This window comes from Euprymna scolopes, unplaced genomic scaffold (genome assembly GCF_053919585.1).
Source record: "Euprymna scolopes isolate OS-2025 unplaced genomic scaffold, ASM5391958v1 sca7, whole genome shotgun sequence".
Lineage (NCBI taxonomy): Eukaryota > Metazoa > Mollusca > Cephalopoda > Sepiida > Sepiolidae > Euprymna > Euprymna scolopes.
In genome coordinates, this window is record NW_027633768.1 from 423,145 (window position 1) to 445,603 (window position 22,459).

The window sequence follows — 22,459 nt, forward strand, 5'->3', positions numbered from 1 at the left end:
CGACGCTTCCACTAGTAGAGAGGGGCCGGGGGTAGGGGGGTCGTTGTCGCTCTGCCCGCAACCTTTGCCGCCCGGACCGGTCCACTGACGACCCCGGCCCCGGAGGGAGCCCCTTTATCGCTTCTCGGCCTCTTCTGGCTAAGATCAAAGTGTAGTATCTGTTCTTATCAGCTTAATATCTGATAGGTCCCTCGCATGGAGGGATCACGATATTAAACTGATTTTTGGAACTCGGTCAAGGTTAGGAGCTTGCTCCCCCTTCTCCACGGGTTGGCCTGGTATTGCACTGCCTCCAGGAGTTAACAGCCCCGATTCTGACCCCAGCTCGCTCGGGAAAGAGTCAGAAAACGCAATCCCAAAACAGACTGACTACTACTTTGATCTTACTACTAAACTAAACTACTTTGTTGGTACTTACTTCCCTTTACTTAGTTGTTTGTTTAGTTGTTGCTTGCTTTGGTTTCGTTCGCTTTCGGTCCGGTCGCTCGGCTGGACCGTTCGTTGGTCTCATTAGCTGGAGGACGGAGGCGGGCGGGGCGGCCCTCCTTGGCCGCTGCCTGCGATCGACGCTTCCACTAGTAGAGAGGGGCCGGGGGTAGGGGGGTCGTTGTCGCTCTGCCCGCAACCTTTGCCGCCCGGACCGGTCCACTGACGACCCCGGCCCCGGAGGGAGCCCCTTTATCGCTTCTCGGCCTCTTCTGGCTAAGATCAAAGTGTAGTATCTGTTCTTATCAGCTTAATATCTGATAGGTCCCTCGCATGGAGGGATCACGATATTAAACTGATTTTTGGAACTCGGTCAAGGGTTAGGAGCTTGCTCCCCCTTCTCCACGGGTTGGCCTGGTATTGCACTGCCTCCAGGAGTTAACAGCCCCGATTCTGACCCCAGCTCGCTCGGGAAAGAGTCAGAAAACGCAATCCCAAAAACAGACTGACTACTACTTTGATCTTACTACTAAACTAAACTACTTTGTTGGTACTTACTTCCCTTTACTTAGTTGTTTGTTTAGTTGTTGCTTGCTTTGGTTTCGTTCGCTTTCGGTCCGGTCCGCTCGGCTGGACCGTTCGTTGGTCTCATTAGCTGGAGGACGGAGGCGGGCGGGCGGCCCTCCTTGGCCGCTGCCTGCGATCGACGCTTCCACTAGTAGAGAGGGGCCGGGGGTAGGGGGGTCGTTGTCGCTCTGCCCGCAACCTTTGCCGCCCGGACCGGTCCACTGACGACCCCGGCCCCGGAGGGAGCCCTTTATCGCTTCTCGGCCTCTTCTGGCTAAGATCAAAGTGTAGTATCTGTTCTTATCAGCTTAATATCTGATAGGTCCCTCGCATGGAGGGATCACGATATTAAACTGATTTTTGGAACTCGGTCAAGGGTTAGGAGCTTGCTCCCCCTTCTCCACGGGTTGGCCTGGTATTGCACTGCCTCCAGGAGTTAACAGCCCCGATTCTGACCCCAGCTCGCTCGGGAAAGAGTCAGAAAACGCAATCCCAAAAACAGACTGACTACTACTTTGATCTTACTACTAAACTAAACTACTTTGTTGGTACTTACTTCCCTTTACTTAGTTGTTTGTTTAGTTGTTGCTTGCTTTGGTTTCGTTCGCTTTCGGTCCGGTCCGCTCGGCTGGACCGTTCGTTGGTCTCATTAGCTGGAGGACGGAGGCGGGCGGGCGGCCCTCCTTGGCCGCTGCCTGCGATCGACGCTTCCACTAGTAGAGAGGGGCCGGGGGTAGGGGGGTCGTTGTCGCTCTGCCCGCAACCTTTGCCGCCCGGACCGGTCCACTGACGACCCCGGCCCCGGAGGGAGCCCCTTTATCGCTTCTCGGCCTCTTCTGGCTAAGATCAAAGTGTAGTATCTGTTCTTATCAGCTTAATATCTGATAGGTCCCTCGCATGGAGGGATCACGATATTAAACTGATTTTTGGAACTCGGTCAAGGGTTAGGAGCTTGCTCCCCCTTCTCCACGGGTTGGCCTGGTATTGCACTGCCTCCAGGAGTTAACAGCCCCGATTCTGACCCCAGCTCGCTCGGGAAAGAGTCAGAAAACGCAATCCCAAAAACAGACTGACTACTACTTTGATCTTACTACTAAACTAAACTACTTTGTTGGTACTTACTTCCCTTTACTTAGTTGTTTGTTTAGTTGTTGCTTGCTTTGGTTTCGTTCGCTTTCGGTCCGGTCCGCTCGGCTGGACCGTTCGTTGGTCTCATTAGCTGGAGGACGGAGGCGGGCGGGCGGCCCTCCTTGGCCGCTGCCTGCGATCGACGCTTCCACTAGTAGAGAGGGGCCGGGGGTAGGGGGGTCGTTGTCGCTCTGCCCGCAACCTTTGCCGCCCGGACCGGTCCACTGACGACCCCGGCCCCGGAGGGAGCCCCTTTATCGCTTCTCGGCCTCTTCTGGCTAAGATCAAAGTGTAGTATCTGTTCTTATCAGCTTAATATCTGATAGGTCCCTCGCATGGAGGGATCACGATATTAAACTGATTTTTGGAACTCGGTCAAGGGTTAGGAGCTTGCTCCCCCTTCTCCACGGGTTGGCCTGGTATTGCACTGCCTCCAGGAGTTAACAGCCCCGATTCTGACCCCAGCTCGCTCGGGAAAGAGTCAGAAAACGCAATCCCAAAAACAGACTGACTACTACTTTGATCTTACTACTAAACTAAACTACTTTGTTGGTACTTACTTCCCTTTACTTAGTTGTTTGTTTAGTTGTTGCTTGCTTTGGTTTCGTTCGCTTTCGGTCCGGTCCGCTCGGCTGGACCGTTCGTTGGTCTCATTAGCTGGAGGACGGAGGCGGGCGGGCGGCCCTCCTTGGCCGCTGCCTGCGATCGACGCTTCCACTAGTAGAGAGGGGCCGGGGGTAGGGGGGTCGTTGTCGCTCTGCCCGCAACCTTTGCCGCCCGGACCGGTCCACTGACGACCCCGGCCCCGGAGGGAGCCCCTTTATCGCTTCTCGGCCTCTTCTGGCTAAGATCAAAGTGTAGTATCTGTTCTTATCAGCTTAATATCTGATAGGTCCCTCGCATGGAGGGATCACGATATTAAACTGATTTTTGGAACTCGGTCAAGGGTTAGGAGCTTGCTCCCCCTTCTCCACGGGTTGGCCTGGTATTGCACTGCCTCCAGGAGTTAACAGCCCCGATTCTGACCCCAGCTCGCTCGGGAAAGAGTCAGAAAACGCAATCCCAAAAACAGACTGACTACTACTTTGATCTTACTACTAAACTAAACTACTTTGTTGGTACTTACTTCCCTTTACTTAGTTGTTTGTTTAGTTGTTGCTTGCTTTGGTTTCGTTCGCTTTCGGTCCGGTCCGCTCGGCTGGACCGTTCGTTGGTCTCATTAGCTGGAGGACGGAGGCGGGCGGGCGGCCCTCCTTGGCCGCTGCCTGCGATCGACGCTTCCACTAGTAGAGAGGGGCCGGGGGTAGGGGGGTCGTTGTCGCTCTGCCCGCAACCTTTGCCGCCCGGACCGGTCCACTGACGACCCCGGCCCCGGAGGGAGCCCCTTTATCGCTTCTCGGCCTCTTCTGGCTAAGATCAAAGTGTAGTATCTGTTCTTATCAGCTTAATATCTGATAGGTCCCTCGCATGGAGGGATCACGATATTAAACTGATTTTTGGAACTCGGTCAAGGGTTAGGAGCTTGCTCCCCCTTCTCCACGGGTTGGCCTGGTATTGCACTGCCTCCAGGAGTTAACAGCCCCGATTCTGACCCCAGCTCGCTCGGGAAAGAGTCAGAAAACGCAATCCCAAAAACAGACTGACTACTACTTTGATCTTACTACTAAACTAAACTACTTTGTTGGTACTTACTTCCCTTTACTTAGTTGTTTGTTTAGTTGTTGCTTGCTTTGGTTTCGTTCGCTTTCGGTCCGGTCCGCTCGGCTGGACCGTTCGTTGGTCTCATTAGCTGGAGGACGGAGGCGGGCGGGCGGCCCTCCTTGGCCGCTGCCTGCGATCGACGCTTCCACTAGTAGAGAGGGGCCGGGGGTAGGGGGGTCGTTGTCGCTCTGCCCGCAACCTTTGCCGCCCGGACCGGTCCACTGACGACCCCGGCCCCGGAGGGAGCCCCTTTATCGCTTCTCGGCCTCTTCTGGCTAAGATCAAAGTGTAGTATCTGTTCTTATCAGCTTAATATCTGATAGGTCCCTCGCATGGAGGGATCACGATATTAAACTGATTTTTGGAACTCGGTCAAGGGTTAGGAGCTTGCTCCCCCTTCTCCACGGGTTGGCCTGGTATTGCACTGCCTCCAGGAGTTAACAGCCCCGATTCTGACCCCAGCTCGCTCGGGAAAGAGTCAGAAAACGCAATCCCAAAAACAGACTGACTACTACTTTGATCTTACTACTAAACTAAACTACTTTGTTGGTACTTACTTCCCTTTACTTAGTTGTTTGTTTAGTTGTTGCTTGCTTTGGTTTCGTTCGCTTTCGGTCCGGTCCGCTCGGCTGGACCGTTCGTTGGTCTCATTAGCTGGAGGACGGAGGCGGGCGGGCGGCCCTCCTTGGCCGCTGCCTGCGATCGACGCTTCCACTAGTAGAGAGGGGCCGGGGGTAGGGGGGTCGTTGTCGCTCTGCCCGCAACCTTTGCCGCCCGGACCGGTCCACTGACGACCCCGGCCCCGGAGGGAGCCCCTTTATCGCTTCTCGGCCTCTTCTGGCTAAGATCAAAGTGTAGTATCTGTTCTTATCAGCTTAATATCTGATAGGTCCCTCGCATGGAGGGATCACGATATTAAACTGATTTTTGGAACTCGGTCAAGGGTTAGGAGCTTGCTCCCCCTTCTCCACGGGTTGGCCTGGTATTGCACTGCCTCCAGGAGTTAACAGCCCCGATTCTGACCCCAGCTCGCTCGGGAAAGAGTCAGAAAACGCAATCCCAAAAACAGACTGACTACTACTTTGATCTTACTACTAAACTAAACTACTTTGTTGGTACTTACTTCCCTTTACTTAGTTGTTTGTTTAGTTGTTGCTTGCTTTGGTTTCGTTCGCTTTCGGTCCGGTCCGCTCGGCTGGACCGTTCGTTGGTCTCATTAGCTGGAGGACGGAGGCGGGCGGGCGGCCCTCCTTGGCCGCTGCCTGCGATCGACGCTTCCACTAGTAGAGAGGGGCCGGGGGTAGGGGGGTCGTTGTCGCTCTGCCCGCAACCTTTGCCGCCCGGACCGGTCCACTGACGACCCCGGCCCCGGAGGGAGCCCCTTTATCGCTTCTCGGCCTCTTCTGGCTAAGATCAAAGTGTAGTATCTGTTCTTATCAGCTTAATATCTGATAGGTCCCTCGCATGGAGGGATCACGATATTAAACTGATTTTTGGAACTCGGTCAAGGGTTAGGAGCTTGCTCCCCCTTCTCCACGGGTTGGCCTGGTATTGCACTGCCTCCAGGAGTTAACAGCCCCGATTCTGACCCCAGCTCGCTCGGGAAAGAGTCAGAAAACGCAATCCCAAAAACAGACTGACTACTACTTTGATCTTACTACTAAACTAAACTACTTTGTTGGTACTTACTTCCCTTTACTTAGTTGTTTGTTTAGTTGTTGCTTGCTTTGGTTTCGTTCGCTTTCGGTCCGGTCCGCTCGGCTGGACCGTTCGTTGGTCTCATTAGCTGGAGGACGGAGGCGGGCGGGCGGCCCTCCTTGGCCGCTGCCTGCGATCGACGCTTCCACTAGTAGAGAGGGGCCGGGGGTAGGGGGGTCGTTGTCGCTCTGCCCGCAACCTTTGCCGCCCGGACCGGTCCACTGACGACCCCGGCCCCGGAGGGAGCCCCTTTATCGCTTCTCGGCCTCTTCTGGCTAAGATCAAAGTGTAGTATCTGTTCTTATCAGCTTAATATCTGATAGGTCCCTCGCATGGAGGGATCACGATATTAAACTGATTTTTGGAACTCGGTCAAGGGTTAGGAGCTTGCTCCCCCTTCTCCACGGGTTGGCCTGGTATTGCACTGCCTCCAGGAGTTAACAGCCCCGATTCTGACCCCAGCTCGCTCGGGAAAGAGTCAGAAAACGCAATCCCAAAAACAGACTGACTACTACTTTGATCTTACTACTAAACTAAACTACTTTGTTGGTACTTACTTCCCTTTACTTAGTTGTTTGTTTAGTTGTTGCTTGCTTTGGTTTCGTTCGCTTTCGGTCCGGTCCGCTCGGCTGGACCGTTCGTTGGTCTCATTAGCTGGAGGACGGAGGCGGGCGGGCGGCCCTCCTTGGCCGCTGCCTGCGATCGACGCTTCCACTAGTAGAGAGGGGCCGGGGGTAGGGGGGTCGTTGTCGCTCTGCCCGCAACCTTTGCCGCCCGGACCGGTCCACTGACGACCCCGGCCCCGGAGGGAGCCCCTTTATCGCTTCTCGGCCTCTTCTGGCTAAGATCAAAGTGTAGTATCTGTTCTTATCAGCTTAATATCTGATAGGTCCCTCGCATGGAGGGATCACGATATTAAACTGATTTTTGGAACTCGGTCAAGGGTTAGGAGCTTGCTCCCCCTTCTCCACGGGTTGGCCTGGTATTGCACTGCCTCCAGGAGTTAACAGCCCCGATTCTGACCCCAGCTCGCTCGGGAAAGAGTCAGAAAACGCAATCCCAAAAACAGACTGACTACTACTTTGATCTTACTACTAAACTAAACTACTTTGTTGGTACTTACTTCCCTTTACTTAGTTGTTTGTTTAGTTGTTGCTTGCTTTGGTTTCGTTCGCTTTCGGTCCGGTCCGCTCGGCTGGACCGTTCGTTGGTCTCATTAGCTGGAGGACGGAGGCGGGCGGGCGGCCCTCCTTGGCCGCTGCCTGCGATCGACGCTTCCACTAGTAGAGAGGGGCCGGGGGTAGGGGGGTCGTTGTCGCTCTGCCCGCAACCTTTGCCGCCCGGACCGGTCCACTGACGACCCCGGCCCCGGAGGGAGCCCCTTTATCGCTTCTCGGCCTCTTCTGGCTAAGATCAAAGTGTAGTATCTGTTCTTATCAGCTTAATATCTGATAGGTCCCTCGCATGGAGGGATCACGATATTAAACTGATTTTTGGAACTCGGTCAAGGGTTAGGAGCTTGCTCCCCCTTCTCCACGGGTTGGCCTGGTATTGCACTGCCTCCAGGAGTTAACAGCCCCGATTCTGACCCCAGCTCGCTCGGGAAAGAGTCAGAAAACGCAATCCCAAAAACAGACTGACTACTACTTTGATCTTACTACTAAACTAAACTACTTTGTTGGTACTTACTTCCCTTTACTTAGTTGTTTGTTTAGTTGTTGCTTGCTTTGGTTTCGTTCGCTTTCGGTCCGGTCCGCTCGGCTGGACCGTTCGTTGGTCTCATTAGCTGGAGGACGGAGGCGGGCGGGCGGCCCTCCTTGGCCGCTGCCTGCGATCGACGCTTCCACTAGTAGAGAGGGGCCGGGGGTAGGGGGGTCGTTGTCGCTCTGCCCGCAACCTTTGCCGCCCGGACCGGTCCACTGACGACCCCGGCCCCGGAGGGAGCCCCTTTATCGCTTCTCGGCCTCTTCTGGCTAAGATCAAAGTGTAGTATCTGTTCTTATCAGCTTAATATCTGATAGGTCCCTCGCATGGAGGGATCACGATATTAAACTGATTTTTGGAACTCGGTCAAGGGTTAGGAGCTTGCTCCCCCTTCTCCACGGGTTGGCCTGGTATTGCACTGCCTCCAGGAGTTAACAGCCCCGATTCTGACCCCAGCTCGCTCGGGAAAGAGTCAGAAAACGCAATCCCAAAAACAGACTGACTACTACTTTGATCTTACTACTAAACTAAACTACTTTGTTGGTACTTACTTCCCTTTACTTAGTTGTTTGTTTAGTTGTTGCTTGCTTTGGTTTCGTTCGCTTTCGGTCCGGTCCGCTCGGCTGGACCGTTCGTTGGTCTCATTAGCTGGAGGACGGAGGCGGGCGGGCGGCCCTCCTTGGCCGCTGCCTGCGATCGACGCTTCCACTAGTAGAGAGGGGCCGGGGGTAGGGGGGTCGTTGTCGCTCTGCCCGCAACCTTTGCCGCCCGGACCGGTCCACTGACGACCCCGGCCCCGGAGGGAGCCCCTTTATCGCTTCTCGGCCTCTTCTGGCTAAGATCAAAGTGTAGTATCTGTTCTTATCAGCTTAATATCTGATAGGTCCCTCGCATGGAGGGATCACGATATTAAACTGATTTTTGGAACTCGGTCAAGGGTTAGGAGCTTGCTCCCCCTTCTCCACGGGTTGGCCTGGTATTGCACTGCCTCCAGGAGTTAACAGCCCCGATTCTGACCCCAGCTCGCTCGGGAAAGAGTCAGAAAACGCAATCCCAAAAACAGACTGACTACTACTTTGATCTTACTACTAAACTAAACTACTTTGTTGGTACTTACTTCCCTTTACTTAGTTGTTTGTTTAGTTGTTGCTTGCTTTGGTTTCGTTCGCTTTCGGTCCGGTCCGCTCGGCTGGACCGTTCGTTGGTCTCATTAGCTGGAGGACGGAGGCGGGCGGGCGGCCCTCCTTGGCCGCTGCCTGCGATCGACGCTTCCACTAGTAGAGAGGGGCCGGGGGTAGGGGGGTCGTTGTCGCTCTGCCCGCAACCTTTGCCGCCCGGACCGGTCCACTGACGACCCCGGCCCCGGAGGGAGCCCCTTTATCGCTTCTCGGCCTCTTCTGGCTAAGATCAAAGTGTAGTATCTGTTCTTATCAGCTTAATATCTGATAGGTCCCTCGCATGGAGGGATCACGATATTAAACTGATTTTTGGAACTCGGTCAAGGGTTAGGAGCTTGCTCCCCCTTCTCCACGGGTTGGCCTGGTATTGCACTGCCTCCAGGAGTTAACAGCCCCGATTCTGACCCCAGCTCGCTCGGGAAAGAGTCAGAAAACGCAATCCCAAAAACAGACTGACTACTACTTTGATCTTACTACTAAACTAAACTACTTTGTTGGTACTTACTTCCCTTTACTTAGTTGTTTGTTTAGTTGTTGCTTGCTTTGGTTTCGTTCGCTTTCGGTCCGGTCCGCTCGGCTGGACCGTTCGTTGGTCTCATTAGCTGGAGGACGGAGGCGGGCGGGCGGCCCTCCTTGGCCGCTGCCTGCGATCGACGCTTCCACTAGTAGAGAGGGGCCGGGGGTAGGGGGGTCGTTGTCGCTCTGCCCGCAACCTTTGCCGCCCGGACCGGTCCACTGACGACCCCGGCCCCGGAGGGAGCCCCTTTATCGCTTCTCGGCCTCTTCTGGCTAAGATCAAAGTGTAGTATCTGTTCTTATCAGCTTAATATCTGATAGGTCCCTCGCATGGAGGGATCACGATATTAAACTGATTTTTGGAACTCGGTCAAGGGTTAGGAGCTTGCTCCCCCTTCTCCACGGGTTGGCCTGGTATTGCACTGCCTCCAGGAGTTAACAGCCCCGATTCTGACCCCAGCTCGCTCGGGAAAGAGTCAGAAAACGCAATCCCAAAAACAGACTGACTACTACTTTGATCTTACTACTAAACTAAACTACTTTGTTGGTACTTACTTCCCTTTACTTAGTTGTTTGTTTAGTTGTTGCTTGCTTTGGTTTCGTTCGCTTTCGGTCCGGTCCGCTCGGCTGGACCGTTCGTTGGTCTCATTAGCTGGAGGACGGAGGCGGGCGGGCGGCCCTCCTTGGCCGCTGCCTGCGATCGACGCTTCCACTAGTAGAGAGGGGCCGGGGGTAGGGGGGTCGTTGTCGCTCTGCCCGCAACCTTTGCCGCCCGGACCGGTCCACTGACGACCCCGGCCCCGGAGGGAGCCCCTTTATCGCTTCTCGGCCTCTTCTGGCTAAGATCAAAGTGTAGTATCTGTTCTTATCAGCTTAATATCTGATAGGTCCCTCGCATGGAGGGATCACGATATTAAACTGATTTTTGGAACTCGGTCAAGGGTTAGGAGCTTGCTCCCCCTTCTCCACGGGTTGGCCTGGTATTGCACTGCCTCCAGGAGTTAACAGCCCCGATTCTGACCCCAGCTCGCTCGGGAAAGAGTCAGAAAACGCAATCCCAAAAACAGACTGACTACTACTTTGATCTTACTACTAAACTAAACTACTTTGTTGGTACTTACTTCCCTTTACTTAGTTGTTTGTTTAGTTGTTGCTTGCTTTGGTTTCGTTCGCTTTCGGTCCGGTCCGCTCGGCTGGACCGTTCGTTGGTCTCATTAGCTGGAGGACGGAGGCGGGCGGGCGGCCCTCCTTGGCCGCTGCCTGCGATCGACGCTTCCACTAGTAGAGAGGGGCCGGGGGTAGGGGGGTCGTTGTCGCTCTGCCCGCAACCTTTGCCGCCCGGACCGGTCCACTGACGACCCCGGCCCCGGAGGGAGCCCCTTTATCGCTTCTCGGCCTCTTCTGGCTAAGATCAAAGTGTAGTATCTGTTCTTATCAGCTTAATATCTGATAGGTCCCTCGCATGGAGGGATCACGATATTAAACTGATTTTTGGAACTCGGTCAAGGGTTAGGAGCTTGCTCCCCCTTCTCCACGGGTTGGCCTGGTATTGCACTGCCTCCAGGAGTTAACAGCCCCGATTCTGACCCCAGCTCGCTCGGGAAAGAGTCAGAAAACGCAATCCCAAAAACAGACTGACTACTACTTTGATCTTACTACTAAACTAAACTACTTTGTTGGTACTTACTTCCCTTTACTTAGTTGTTTGTTTAGTTGTTGCTTGCTTTGGTTTCGTTCGCTTTCGGTCCGGTCCGCTCGGCTGGACCGTTCGTTGGTCTCATTAGCTGGAGGACGGAGGCGGGCGGGCGGCCCTCCTTGGCCGCTGCCTGCGATCGACGCTTCCACTAGTAGAGAGGGGCCGGGGGTAGGGGGGTCGTTGTCGCTCTGCCCGCAACCTTTGCCGCCCGGACCGGTCCACTGACGACCCCGGCCCCGGAGGGAGCCCCTTTATCGCTTCTCGGCCTCTTCTGGCTAAGATCAAAGTGTAGTATCTGTTCTTATCAGCTTAATATCTGATAGGTCCCTCGCATGGAGGGATCACGATATTAAACTGATTTTTGGAACTCGGTCAAGGGTTAGGAGCTTGCTCCCCCTTCTCCACGGGTTGGCCTGGTATTGCACTGCCTCCAGGAGTTAACAGCCCCGATTCTGACCCCAGCTCGCTCGGGAAAGAGTCAGAAAACGCAATCCCAAAAACAGACTGACTACTACTTTGATCTTACTACTAAACTAAACTACTTTGTTGGTACTTACTTCCCTTTACTTAGTTGTTTGTTTAGTTGTTGCTTGCTTTGGTTTCGTTCGCTTTCGGTCCGGTCCGCTCGGCTGGACCGTTCGTTGGTCTCATTAGCTGGAGGACGGAGGCGGGCGGGCGGCCCTCCTTGGCCGCTGCCTGCGATCGACGCTTCCACTAGTAGAGAGGGGCCGGGGGTAGGGGGGTCGTTGTCGCTCTGCCCGCAACCTTTGCCGCCCGGACCGGTCCACTGACGACCCCGGCCCCGGAGGGAGCCCCTTTATCGCTTCTCGGCCTCTTCTGGCTAAGATCAAAGTGTAGTATCTGTTCTTATCAGCTTAATATCTGATAGGTCCCTCGCATGGAGGGATCACGATATTAAACTGATTTTTGGAACTCGGTCAAGGGTTAGGAGCTTGCTCCCCCTTCTCCACGGGTTGGCCTGGTATTGCACTGCCTCCAGGAGTTAACAGCCCCGATTCTGACCCCAGCTCGCTCGGGAAAGAGTCAGAAAACGCAATCCCAAAAACAGACTGACTACTACTTTGATCTTACTACTAAACTAAACTACTTTGTTGGTACTTACTTCCCTTTACTTAGTTGTTTGTTTAGTTGTTGCTTGCTTTGGTTTCGTTCGCTTTCGGTCCGGTCCGCTCGGCTGGACCGTTCGTTGGTCTCATTAGCTGGAGGACGGAGGCGGGCGGGCGGCCCTCCTTGGCCGCTGCCTGCGATCGACGCTTCCACTAGTAGAGAGGGGCCGGGGGTAGGGGGGTCGTTGTCGCTCTGCCCGCAACCTTTGCCGCCCGGACCGGTCCACTGACGACCCCGGCCCCGGAGGGAGCCCCTTTATCGCTTCTCGGCCTCTTCTGGCTAAGATCAAAGTGTAGTATCTGTTCTTATCAGCTTAATATCTGATAGGTCCCTCGCATGGAGGGATCACGATATTAAACTGATTTTTGGAACTCGGTCAAGGGTTAGGAGCTTGCTCCCCCTTCTCCACGGGTTGGCCTGGTATTGCACTGCCTCCAGGAGTTAACAGCCCCGATTCTGACCCCAGCTCGCTCGGGAAAGAGTCAGAAAACGCAATCCCAAAAACAGACTGACTACTACTTTGATCTTACTACTAAACTAAACTACTTTGTTGGTACTTACTTCCCTTTACTTAGTTGTTTGTTTAGTTGTTGCTTGCTTTGGTTTCGTTCGCTTTCGGTCCGGTCCGCTCGGCTGGACCGTTCGTTGGTCTCATTAGCTGGAGGACGGAGGCGGGCGGGCGGCCCTCCTTGGCCGCTGCCTGCGATCGACGCTTCCACTAGTAGAGAGGGGCCGGGGGTAGGGGGGTCGTTGTCGCTCTGCCCGCAACCTTTGCCGCCCGGACCGGTCCACTGACGACCCCGGCCCCGGAGGGAGCCCCTTTATCGCTTCTCGGCCTCTTCTGGCTAAGATCAAAGTGTAGTATCTGTTCTTATCAGCTTAATATCTGATAGGTCCCTCGCATGGAGGGATCACGATATTAAACTGATTTTTGGAACTCGGTCAAGGGTTAGGAGCTTGCTCCCCCTTCTCCACGGGTTGGCCTGGTATTGCACTGCCTCCAGGAGTTAACAGCCCCGATTCTGACCCCAGCTCGCTCGGGAAAGAGTCAGAAAACGCAATCCCAAAAACAGACTGACTACTACTTTGATCTTACTACTAAACTAAACTACTTTGTTGGTACTTACTTCCCTTTACTTAGTTGTTTGTTTAGTTGTTGCTTGCTTTGGTTTCGTTCGCTTTCGGTCCGGTCCGCTCGGCTGGACCGTTCGTTGGTCTCATTAGCTGGAGGACGGAGGCGGGCGGGCGGCCCTCCTTGGCCGCTGCCTGCGATCGACGCTTCCACTAGTAGAGAGGGGCCGGGGGTAGGGGGGTCGTTGTCGCTCTGCCCGCAACCTTTGCCGCCCGGACCGGTCCACTGACGACCCCGGCCCCGGAGGGAGCCCCTTTATCGCTTCTCGGCCTCTTCTGGCTAAGATCAAAGTGTAGTATCTGTTCTTATCAGCTTAATATCTGATAGGTCCCTCGCATGGAGGGATCACGATATTAAACTGATTTTTGGAACTCGGTCAAGGGTTAGGAGCTTGCTCCCCCTTCTCCACGGGTTGGCCTGGTATTGCACTGCCTCCAGGAGTTAACAGCCCCGATTCTGACCCCAGCTCGCTCGGGAAAGAGTCAGAAAACGCAATCCCAAAAACAGACTGACTACTACTTTGATCTTACTACTAAACTAAACTACTTTGTTGGTACTTACTTCCCTTTACTTAGTTGTTTGTTTAGTTGTTGCTTGCTTTGGTTTCGTTCGCTTTCGGTCCGGTCCGCTCGGCTGGACCGTTCGTTGGTCTCATTAGCTGGAGGACGGAGGCGGGCGGGCGGCCCTCCTTGGCCGCTGCCTGCGATCGACGCTTCCACTAGTAGAGAGGGGCCGGGGGTAGGGGGGTCGTTGTCGCTCTGCCCGCAACCTTTGCCGCCCGGACCGGTCCACTGACGACCCCGGCCCCGGAGGGAGCCCCTTTATCGCTTCTCGGCCTCTTCTGGCTAAGATCAAAGTGTAGTATCTGTTCTTATCAGCTTAATATCTGATAGGTCCCTCGCATGGAGGGATCACGATATTAAACTGATTTTTGGAACTCGGTCAAGGGTTAGGAGCTTGCTCCCCCTTCTCCACGGGTTGGCCTGGTATTGCACTGCCTCCAGGAGTTAACAGCCCCGATTCTGACCCCAGCTCGCTCGGGAAAGAGTCAGAAAACGCAATCCCAAAAACAGACTGACTACTACTTTGATCTTACTACTAAACTAAACTACTTTGTTGGTACTTACTTCCCTTTACTTAGTTGTTTGTTTAGTTGTTGCTTGCTTTGGTTTCGTTCGCTTTCGGTCCGGTCCGCTCGGCTGGACCGTTCGTTGGTCTCATTAGCTGGAGGACGGAGGCGGGCGGGCGGCCCTCCTTGGCCGCTGCCTGCGATCGACGCTTCCACTAGTAGAGAGGGGCCGGGGGTAGGGGGGTCGTTGTCGCTCTGCCCGCAACCTTTGCCGCCCGGACCGGTCCACTGACGACCCCGGCCCCGGAGGGAGCCCCTTTATCGCTTCTCGGCCTCTTCTGGCTAAGATCAAAGTGTAGTATCTGTTCTTATCAGCTTAATATCTGATAGGTCCCTCGCATGGAGGGATCACGATATTAAACTGATTTTTGGAACTCGGTCAAGGGTTAGGAGCTTGCTCCCCCTTCTCCACGGGTTGGCCTGGTATTGCACTGCCTCCAGGAGTTAACAGCCCCGATTCTGACCCCAGCTCGCTCGGGAAAGAGTCAGAAAACGCAATCCCAAAAACAGACTGACTACTACTTTGATCTTACTACTAAACTAAACTACTTTGTTGGTACTTACTTCCCTTTACTTAGTTGTTTGTTTAGTTGTTGCTTGCTTTGGTTTCGTTCGCTTTCGGTCCGGTCCGCTCGGCTGGACCGTTCGTTGGTCTCATTAGCTGGAGGACGGAGGCGGGCGGGCGGCCCTCCTTGGCCGCTGCCTGCGATCGACGCTTCCACTAGTAGAGAGGGGCCGGGGGTAGGGGGGTCGTTGTCGCTCTGCCCGCAACCTTTGCCGCCCGGACCGGTCCACTGACGACCCCGGCCCCGGAGGGAGCCCCTTTATCGCTTCTCGGCCTCTTCTGGCTAAGATCAAAGTGTAGTATCTGTTCTTATCAGCTTAATATCTGATAGGTCCCTCGCATGGAGGGATCACGATATTAAACTGATTTTTGGAACTCGGTCAAGGGTTAGGAGCTTGCTCCCCCTTCTCCACGGGTTGGCCTGGTATTGCACTGCCTCCAGGAGTTAACAGCCCCGATTCTGACCCCAGCTCGCTCGGGAAAGAGTCAGAAAACGCAATCCCAAAAACAGACTGACTACTACTTTGATCTTACTACTAAACTAAACTACTTTGTTGGTACTTACTTCCCTTTACTTAGTTGTTTGTTTAGTTGTTGCTTGCTTTGGTTTCGTTCGCTTTCGGTCCGGTCCGCTCGGCTGGACCGTTCGTTGGTCTCATTAGCTGGAGGACGGAGGCGGGCGGGCGGCCCTCCTTGGCCGCTGCCTGCGATCGACGCTTCCACTAGTAGAGAGGGGCCGGGGGTAGGGGGGTCGTTGTCGCTCTGCCCGCAACCTTTGCCGCCCGGACCGGTCCACTGACGACCCCGGCCCCGGAGGGAGCCCCTTTATCGCTTCTCGGCCTCTTCTGGCTAAGATCAAAGTGTAGTATCTGTTCTTATCAGCTTAATATCTGATAGGTCCCTCGCATGGAGGGATCACGATATTAAACTGATTTTTGGAACTCGGTCAAGGGTTAGGAGCTTGCTCCCCCTTCTCCACGGGTTGGCCTGGTATTGCACTGCCTCCAGGAGTTAACAGCCCCGATTCTGACCCCAGCTCGCTCGGGAAAGAGTCAGAAAACGCAATCCCAAAAACAGACTGACTACTACTTTGATCTTACTACTAAACTAAACTACTTTGTTGGTACTTACTTCCCTTTACTTAGTTGTTTGTTTAGTTGTTGCTTGCTTTGGTTTCGTTCGCTTTCGGTCCGGTCCGCTCGGCTGGACCGTTCGTTGGTCTCATTAGCTGGAGGACGGAGGCGGGCGGGCGGCCCTCCTTGGCCGCTGCCTGCGATCGACGCTTCCACTAGTAGAGAGGGGCCGGGGGTAGGGGGGTCGTTGTCGCTCTGCCCGCAACCTTTGCCGCCCGGACCGGTCCACTGACGACCCCGGCCCCGGAGGGAGCCCCTTTATCGCTTCTCGGCCTCTTCTGGCTAAGATCAAAGTGTAGTATCTGTTCTTCAGCTTACGAAACTTTTGCTCTTTCCAATTGTCTGAGAAGGGATCTGCCACCGGGCTCTTGAGCCAGGTTCAAGGCATTTGTTCACGTCTGCAAGGACCAGACCCCCTCCTTTGGGGAGTCAGGACCTTCAGCATAGTCTAAGGTTTTAGTTTTAAGTTTTAGATTTAAGTAGTTTTAAGTTCTTCTTTTCTCCCTCTCTCTGGGAGGAATGTCTAATTCTCACTCTTAATTAACTAGCGGCACTTTGACCCGCTAGTCTTTTGTCTTCCTTCGCTGCTCTCCCGTTGGATCGAGCAGACCGGGTCTCTTTATCGCTTCCTGTTGGGGTCGTTTGTGGGAAGGGTTTTTTGGGGTTAATACCTTCGTTTTTGCCTTCTCTCTGGGCAAAGATGCCTTTCCCTCTCTCCTCTTAATTGCGACGCGGCACTCTGACCCGCTAGCCACCACTGCGTCTTTCTTCTCTGCTCTCCCCCCGCAAGGGGGGATCGAGCTGACTAACCCGACTTCCCCGCGAGGGGAGGTCAAACCACTTTCTCTCTTCGCCCCTGGCCACCCCCTCCATCCCTTTGTCCCCCAGACTGTTTTATTTTTCCTCCCTCCCAGGTCTGGTCTGCGTCAGCGACCAACGCCCCCACGATGCCGAGCAGGCGGGGATCATCACCCCAAATGCGGAGCAACGTTCCCCCAACTAAATCCCCGGAAAAGGGAGTAAAATCCCGGCCCCGGGCCGACGAAGAGGAAATGGAAGGCAAGGTAGGGCCGCAGCCCGCGGCGACCTTGGACACCATGGGTGGGGTAGGGCCGCAGCCCGCGGCGACCCCAGATCCTGCTCCCCAAAAAGGGCACTCCCAGCCCGAAAAGAAGGAAGAGGCGACAAGCGAGGGAAAGAGTCATGAGGCCCACGAACCACAAACGACGGAGGCCACCATGTCTCGATCCTCGCAGGTCGTTTCCAGTTCAAGAGATGAAGCTCCCCTAAAGGACAAAAATCTCCCAAAAGGGGGAGCTAAAGAAGAGGCGTCCACGGTGACAACTGCAGAGCAAAAGCCGGTGAAGACAAGTGTCACCGGGACTCCAAGAAGGACACCAAGTCCTCAAACCCCCCAAGAAGTCAACTCCCCGGCCCAGGGGGAAGAAGAAGAAGAGGACGAAGATGACGCCAATCGAAGAACAAAGGCGCTCATCGATAACACCATCACGTCCCTCAAAAGGCTATTCCAGGTGGAACAGGTGCCGGACAACCATAACGCACCCACGGAGGATAGCTCTATAGGAGTATGTGGGGCTGAGCTACCATCACTCGGCAAAGCCCCTGACTCCAAAACCAAGGCGCCAGCGGCAGAATCACCCAGTCCGCAGACGCCCAACAAGAAGAGGAAGCCTTCCCAAGCGGAAAAGACGGAGGAATGGCCGACTCTAAATGCAACATCAACCAAACGACAGGCCCAGCCGATGCAGCAGCAGCAGCAGCAGCAGCAGCAACAACAACAACAGGCCAAAGGGACCAAGTCAGACACTCCGTGCCCGGGACCATCAAAACCCCAGGCGAACGAGGCAGCGGCTTGGGGCCCTAGGAAAGAAAACCAAATGACACCGGAGGACTACAGGACTCTGTTCAAGGATACTTACAAGCAGTATACGGAGGGGATCAACATCATTCCCCTGCCGGGACAAGTCGAAGAGCTCCAGAATAGAGTCCTCTCCCTGGTCACATCCAATCTAAAGACCAGGGGATTAGCCGGTGTCAACAAAGATGTCATGGTGGAGATGTTGATGGCCTTAAACATCCCGGCCAGCTACATCTGTCGCAGGAGCTTCGCCATGTGGGACATCCTGCTGCCTACCAAAGAAGAGGCAATCCGCCTGTCCAAGACGTACCTGAGCTGGCGAAACATCAAGCTCCAGCCAGAGTACATGAATAAAAGGAGGACGAACGTCTCCATATTGAACGTCCCGTGCCATTTGGAGGCCAAACAGCTGGGGGCTATTATGAGCCAGTACGGAGACGTGGAAACTGTGTCCCCAGTCCGCGGTCAGCGCAATGTCATGACCGGGGACTATAAATTGACTATGGTGCTGGAAAGAGCCGAATTTGACAGGGTTCCAGCGTTGCTAAAGTTCGGAAAATGGACCCTGTCAATAATAGTGGAAGGCAGGAAACCACATTGCTGGCACTGCCAGAAGCAGGGACATATGGCCCGTGACTGTCCAAAGAAGCCACCATCAAGACCAGCTACCAAGGCCGCAGGAAGCTCCCAACCCTCGGCCGCAGGAAGCTCCCAGCCCTCGGCCACGGTCACAGCCGCTCCCGCGACGTCTGCACCAGCAACCACAACAGAGGGTGAATGGTCAACGGTCACCAGAAGGAATGGGAAAAGCAAGCCCAAACGGACGGGGACCGTAGACCAAACTGAGAAGCCAGCCCCCATGGACACGGAGACTCCTCTCTCCTCGACCAAAAGGAAGTTACAAGAGTCAGAGGAGGAGGAGGTGGTGTCCGAGGAAGAGACCAACCCAGCAACTGAGGCATCTTTAGACGAGGTGTCGAGAAAGTCAAGGAGGAAAAAGAGCAGGAAGACAAAGGGGAACCCCACACCCCCTGAGAAAGACTTTTTCAAAAAAGCCGAGGCTGAATCCCCCAACCTACCATCCCCCGCACAGCCAAAGCAATCAACCTCCACCCAATCCTCATCCCCCAGAGACTCACAACCATCCCCAACACCCAACTCAACCCCTGCTCTCCCTCCGCCTCCTACACCATCCGAGAAGGAGGAAGCACCGGTTCGCACGGAGCGAACCAAGAAACTCCCCTTTCTACCCGGAAAGAGACTGTGTGAAACGAGTCGTCTGCCAGCAGCCCATGAGTTGAAGGGCAAGCAGAAGACTCAACACAATAAACTGAGGGATTTGGTGTACATTGGTTGTAACAATGTCACCGATCCCACTCAATTTCCAGACGCTCCAATGTTGACCACCTTTGTGCGAAAAAATAAAGACGCACGGACAGAATCCCTGTGGTCAATGTTGGAAGCAGCTAAGGAGGCCATACAAGGCCAAAAAATAATTGATATGGACCACCCTTCGCTGCTAAAATTAGCAGTGAAATGCGAAGGAAGGACTCCCATCTATGTCCACCCATCACTATACAGGGCACTAAAATTAATCTTTCCCCTGGATGTCGGAGGCGTGGCCAAGGATGGTCAGCCCGGAGAAGACTTACTCACCGGAAGCCTTGGTCAGGCCTACCATATCCTGTCTGCCAAGGATTTCAGACCCGTCTGTGACACTGCTTAAGGTAAGTGAACATGTCTTTGAACTTGGCCACTTTTAATGTGAGGGGCATCAGGTGTCGAAGCAAGGCCTCGCGCGTTGTTAGAGACTTGGTGTCCCTTAAGGTAGATATTGCCGCTATTCAGGAGACCCACTTTGTTTGTGACGAGGATTGTCAGGTGCTGGTAAACGATTACGATGTCTACTCAGCATATGGCAATACTTATAGTCGTGGAATCTCCTTGCTAGTGAATCGCACCCTGTCAGCGTCGGTGAATGTTGTTCACGCAGGCGAGGACGGGCGGGCGGTCGTTGTTGATGTTGCCATTAATTGCAGTGTTTTTCGGATTGTCGCTGTTTATGCTCCTAATTCTCATGGAGAGAGGGTATCCTTTTTTCGACGGTTGGAGGGCTACTTAGTGGATCCGGAACGGTTAGTGTTAATGGGTGATTGGAATGCAATCCTTGATCCCAATATAGATAAGGTCGGGGGGGCTAGCGGGTCGGTGTGGTATGACAACAGTCTGTCTGACCTGATGGCTTCGTGCGACCTCGTCGACAGATTTCGTCTGGATTACCCGGGGCGGGAGATGTGGACGTGGCATTCCGTAGTGCCTTCCCATCCGAGTACTTACTTGGATCGGATGTTAGTTAGAAGAGGCGACGTAGACTTTCTATCGTGCCCCACGTTCCACTTGCTAGGACACTCGGACCATAAACTCGTTATGGCCCGTTTGAACTTAAGTGCTAGGCCTAAACTAGCCGGATACTGGAAGTTCAACAGCACCTTGTTGGAGCTGGAGGACTACCGGTCGAAGGTTACTGAATTAATTCAGCGGGCTTTAGTGGGGGCGGTTACAGGGAGTAAGTGGTGGGTTAGCCTTAAGGCCAAAATTAGGCGCTTCTCTGTCAAGTATAGCCAACGCCTCGCGTTAGATAAGGCTGAGGCAAAGAAGCGCTTAGAGGATAAGCTGACCCGGGCGGTGGAAGGGGGGGATCCCCTAGAGTTAGCACTAGCTAAACAAGATCTCAACCGCTTGGCTAGCGAGCGGTACGAAGGTCAGGTAGTTAGGGCTAGGTTAATGAAAGTCTCTAACGAAGCTGTTAATGTTGACGCTGTTGAGCGTAAGGCTGCTCTAAGACGCGGTTCGGACGGGTACATTCGGAAAGTGTATAACCTGGAAGGACACGCTCTGGTATCGACGCGGGAGATTTGCGGGGGGTTTCGGAAGCATCTATCGGAGCGCTTCACCCAACTACCCGGACTCAGGGTCGATGAGTTTGGCAGCTATTTGGCTGACTCGCCCCGCCTCTCGGCGGCTCGAGCGGCTAGCTGTGATGGTCTTGTTACGGAACATGAGGTCATTACTGCGTTGAAGCAGGTCGGCTACAACAAGTCCCCGGGGCTTGATGGTTTGCCCTACGAATTTTACTTGAGGCTGTCGCCCATGTTGGTCCCTATTCTGAAGGATATGTTCAACCATTGGTTTGCCCAGGGATCCATCCCTGGACAGGTGACCAAGGGAGTGATCACATTGCTGAGGAAAGGTCAACGGCATGGTGGGGTGGAAAACTTTGATGACTTTAGGCCCTTGACTCTGCTAAACACAGAGTTAAAGATTTTGGCAAAGATTCTTGCGAATCGCTTGCAGGTTGTCATCGCTGACTTGATCGAACCCGACCAGACTTATGCTGTGAAGGGGAGATCGATTCAAGACAATCTTCATTTGATTCGCTCGATCATAGAGGGAACAGAAGACGACACGGAAGCCGCGCTGATCAGTTTGGATCAGTCCAAGGCGTTCGATAGGGTCGACCATCGGTTCCTGGGATCTGTTTTAGAGGCCGCCGGATTTAATCCGGACTTCCGCAAGTGGATCTTTGTCCTGTATGATAGGCCGGCGGTAGCGGTGCAGATCAACGGTAAGCTGTCGGAGTCTTTCGCCGTCTCCCGGTCGGTGCGTCAGGGTTGTCCGCTGTCGCCTCTTTTGTACGTCCTGGCGTTGGAACCCCTCCTTCGCAAGTTAAGGGACGAGGCGGCTACACCAGTCCTGCGCGGAATAGCCCTCCCTGGAGGCACACGAGCCAGGGTTTCCGCGTTCGCCGATGACGTCACCGTGTTCGTGTCTTGCCCCACGGACGTTCAAGCGGTGGTCGAGGCGCTCGCTCGATACGAAAAAGTCACAGGGGCCGTCTTCAACCGCAGCAAGTCTGTCGGCCTGCGGTTGGGAGCCTGGACCGGGGTAAACTCGCTTCCAGGCATCTTCAGCTGGACCGATGGACCGGTCCGTATTCTCGGTGTCTGGTTTGGACCGGGACTTCAGCTGGAGAAAAACTGGTCGGAAGTATATGGCAAGGTCAAATCGTCGGTCAAGACTTGGATTCGAAGGAAATTGTCCTTGAAGGGTCGGGCGGAGGCGTGTGCTACATACGTCTTTCCGCTCATCCTTTACCGTTTGTCTGTACTTCCTCTCCCTGCACAACGCCTAACCCGCTTACAAGGGTGCCTCGACTCACTGCTGTGGGACGAGGGTAAGCACTATGTGTGCAGAGAGGTCTGTGTCCAAAGTCCGAGTGAGGGAGGCCTGGGTCAGCCCAGTCTCTCGTGTCATAGAAGCGCTGAGAGATTGGCTTTCCTGAGCCGTTCGCTAGAGGAGAACGCTCCATGGGTCCCTGTGGTTGAGAACTCGTTTCCCAATCTCAAACCTGACCCCTCGGTAGAAGGTCGTCGTAAACCGAGGGGGGAGCACAAGTTCTTTGCCGAATGCCGGACCGCACTTAGAGCATTGCCGGGGACCAGTGTCCTCGAACAGCCTAGAAAGAGCCTTTATCGGGAGTTAGTGGTGGGTACCGCGAAGGATCCTCTTTGTAGGCGGTTAGGTTGGTCGATGGAGGTTATCCGCTCTCAATGGAGTTGGGCGCCGGGTCGGGATTTTTTGACAAACTCTGAATTTTCCCTGACCTGGCGACTGGTCCGAAAAGCACTGCCCCTCTTCGACGAATTCAGCAAGTACAAACAACATACAAGTGCCTGGTGCCCGCGCTGCGACGAACACAAGCTCGAGACCCTCGGGCATGCGTTTTTTAGTTGCAGCCGGATCCAGGCCCTATTGGAATACGTCGAAGGGGTAACGGCCCGCATCGATGCCGAGTGCCCGCTCGAACTCGACGAAGGAT

General features: G+C 54.3%; 28 non-coding genes and 1 pseudogene across 28 annotated transcripts; all 29 read left to right on the plus strand.

Annotated features, from left to right (window-relative positions):
* The first annotated feature begins 116 nt into the window (after positions 1-116).
* Positions 117-316, plus strand: LOC145275512 (U2 spliceosomal RNA). Its single transcript, XR_013867333.1, has one exon. It is a non-coding gene; the product is annotated as a U2 spliceosomal RNA (small nuclear RNA).
* A 364-nt stretch (positions 317-680) lies between these two features.
* On the plus strand, positions 681-881 carry LOC145276005 (U2 spliceosomal RNA). The gene has a single exon (XR_013867756.1). It is a non-coding gene; the product is annotated as a U2 spliceosomal RNA (small nuclear RNA).
* Positions 882-1,245: 364 nt separating this feature from the next.
* LOC145276006 (U2 spliceosomal RNA) lies at positions 1,246-1,446 on the plus strand. The gene has a single exon (XR_013867757.1). It is a non-coding gene; the product is annotated as a U2 spliceosomal RNA (small nuclear RNA).
* A 365-nt stretch (positions 1,447-1,811) lies between these two features.
* Positions 1,812-2,012, plus strand: LOC145276007 (U2 spliceosomal RNA). Its single transcript, XR_013867758.1, has one exon. It is a non-coding gene; the product is annotated as a U2 spliceosomal RNA (small nuclear RNA).
* A 365-nt stretch (positions 2,013-2,377) lies between these two features.
* On the plus strand, positions 2,378-2,578 carry LOC145276010 (U2 spliceosomal RNA). Its single transcript, XR_013867760.1, has one exon. It is a non-coding gene; the product is annotated as a U2 spliceosomal RNA (small nuclear RNA).
* Positions 2,579-2,943: 365 nt separating this feature from the next.
* Positions 2,944-3,144, plus strand: LOC145276011 (U2 spliceosomal RNA). The gene has a single exon (XR_013867761.1). It is a non-coding gene; the product is annotated as a U2 spliceosomal RNA (small nuclear RNA).
* Positions 3,145-3,509: 365 nt separating this feature from the next.
* LOC145276012 (U2 spliceosomal RNA) lies at positions 3,510-3,710 on the plus strand. Its single transcript, XR_013867762.1, has one exon. It is a non-coding gene; the product is annotated as a U2 spliceosomal RNA (small nuclear RNA).
* A 365-nt stretch (positions 3,711-4,075) lies between these two features.
* On the plus strand, positions 4,076-4,276 carry LOC145276013 (U2 spliceosomal RNA). Its single transcript, XR_013867763.1, has one exon. It is a non-coding gene; the product is annotated as a U2 spliceosomal RNA (small nuclear RNA).
* A 365-nt stretch (positions 4,277-4,641) lies between these two features.
* LOC145276015 (U2 spliceosomal RNA) lies at positions 4,642-4,842 on the plus strand. The gene has a single exon (XR_013867764.1). It is a non-coding gene; the product is annotated as a U2 spliceosomal RNA (small nuclear RNA).
* Positions 4,843-5,207: 365 nt separating this feature from the next.
* Positions 5,208-5,408, plus strand: LOC145276016 (U2 spliceosomal RNA). Its single transcript, XR_013867765.1, has one exon. It is a non-coding gene; the product is annotated as a U2 spliceosomal RNA (small nuclear RNA).
* Positions 5,409-5,773: 365 nt separating this feature from the next.
* LOC145276017 (U2 spliceosomal RNA) lies at positions 5,774-5,974 on the plus strand. The gene has a single exon (XR_013867766.1). It is a non-coding gene; the product is annotated as a U2 spliceosomal RNA (small nuclear RNA).
* A 365-nt stretch (positions 5,975-6,339) lies between these two features.
* On the plus strand, positions 6,340-6,540 carry LOC145276018 (U2 spliceosomal RNA). Its single transcript, XR_013867767.1, has one exon. It is a non-coding gene; the product is annotated as a U2 spliceosomal RNA (small nuclear RNA).
* A 365-nt stretch (positions 6,541-6,905) lies between these two features.
* On the plus strand, positions 6,906-7,106 carry LOC145276019 (U2 spliceosomal RNA). The gene has a single exon (XR_013867768.1). It is a non-coding gene; the product is annotated as a U2 spliceosomal RNA (small nuclear RNA).
* A 365-nt stretch (positions 7,107-7,471) lies between these two features.
* LOC145276021 (U2 spliceosomal RNA) lies at positions 7,472-7,672 on the plus strand. The gene has a single exon (XR_013867769.1). It is a non-coding gene; the product is annotated as a U2 spliceosomal RNA (small nuclear RNA).
* Positions 7,673-8,037: 365 nt separating this feature from the next.
* Positions 8,038-8,238, plus strand: LOC145276023 (U2 spliceosomal RNA). Its single transcript, XR_013867771.1, has one exon. It is a non-coding gene; the product is annotated as a U2 spliceosomal RNA (small nuclear RNA).
* A 365-nt stretch (positions 8,239-8,603) lies between these two features.
* On the plus strand, positions 8,604-8,804 carry LOC145276024 (U2 spliceosomal RNA). Its single transcript, XR_013867772.1, has one exon. It is a non-coding gene; the product is annotated as a U2 spliceosomal RNA (small nuclear RNA).
* A 365-nt stretch (positions 8,805-9,169) lies between these two features.
* On the plus strand, positions 9,170-9,370 carry LOC145276025 (U2 spliceosomal RNA). Its single transcript, XR_013867773.1, has one exon. It is a non-coding gene; the product is annotated as a U2 spliceosomal RNA (small nuclear RNA).
* A 365-nt stretch (positions 9,371-9,735) lies between these two features.
* LOC145276026 (U2 spliceosomal RNA) lies at positions 9,736-9,936 on the plus strand. Its single transcript, XR_013867774.1, has one exon. It is a non-coding gene; the product is annotated as a U2 spliceosomal RNA (small nuclear RNA).
* A 365-nt stretch (positions 9,937-10,301) lies between these two features.
* LOC145276027 (U2 spliceosomal RNA) lies at positions 10,302-10,502 on the plus strand. Its single transcript, XR_013867775.1, has one exon. It is a non-coding gene; the product is annotated as a U2 spliceosomal RNA (small nuclear RNA).
* Positions 10,503-10,867: 365 nt separating this feature from the next.
* LOC145276029 (U2 spliceosomal RNA) lies at positions 10,868-11,068 on the plus strand. Its single transcript, XR_013867777.1, has one exon. It is a non-coding gene; the product is annotated as a U2 spliceosomal RNA (small nuclear RNA).
* A 365-nt stretch (positions 11,069-11,433) lies between these two features.
* Positions 11,434-11,634, plus strand: LOC145276030 (U2 spliceosomal RNA). The gene has a single exon (XR_013867778.1). It is a non-coding gene; the product is annotated as a U2 spliceosomal RNA (small nuclear RNA).
* A 365-nt stretch (positions 11,635-11,999) lies between these two features.
* LOC145276032 (U2 spliceosomal RNA) lies at positions 12,000-12,200 on the plus strand. The gene has a single exon (XR_013867779.1). It is a non-coding gene; the product is annotated as a U2 spliceosomal RNA (small nuclear RNA).
* Positions 12,201-12,565: 365 nt separating this feature from the next.
* On the plus strand, positions 12,566-12,766 carry LOC145276033 (U2 spliceosomal RNA). The gene has a single exon (XR_013867780.1). It is a non-coding gene; the product is annotated as a U2 spliceosomal RNA (small nuclear RNA).
* A 365-nt stretch (positions 12,767-13,131) lies between these two features.
* Positions 13,132-13,332, plus strand: LOC145276034 (U2 spliceosomal RNA). Its single transcript, XR_013867781.1, has one exon. It is a non-coding gene; the product is annotated as a U2 spliceosomal RNA (small nuclear RNA).
* Positions 13,333-13,697: 365 nt separating this feature from the next.
* Positions 13,698-13,898, plus strand: LOC145276036 (U2 spliceosomal RNA). Its single transcript, XR_013867783.1, has one exon. It is a non-coding gene; the product is annotated as a U2 spliceosomal RNA (small nuclear RNA).
* A 365-nt stretch (positions 13,899-14,263) lies between these two features.
* On the plus strand, positions 14,264-14,464 carry LOC145276037 (U2 spliceosomal RNA). Its single transcript, XR_013867784.1, has one exon. It is a non-coding gene; the product is annotated as a U2 spliceosomal RNA (small nuclear RNA).
* A 365-nt stretch (positions 14,465-14,829) lies between these two features.
* On the plus strand, positions 14,830-15,030 carry LOC145276038 (U2 spliceosomal RNA). Its single transcript, XR_013867785.1, has one exon. It is a non-coding gene; the product is annotated as a U2 spliceosomal RNA (small nuclear RNA).
* A 365-nt stretch (positions 15,031-15,395) lies between these two features.
* On the plus strand, positions 15,396-15,596 carry LOC145276039 (U2 spliceosomal RNA). The gene has a single exon (XR_013867786.1). It is a non-coding gene; the product is annotated as a U2 spliceosomal RNA (small nuclear RNA).
* A 365-nt stretch (positions 15,597-15,961) lies between these two features.
* Positions 15,962-16,119, plus strand: LOC145275556 (U2 spliceosomal RNA; annotated as a pseudogene).
* The last annotated feature ends 6,340 nt before the right edge of the window (positions 16,120-22,459 follow it).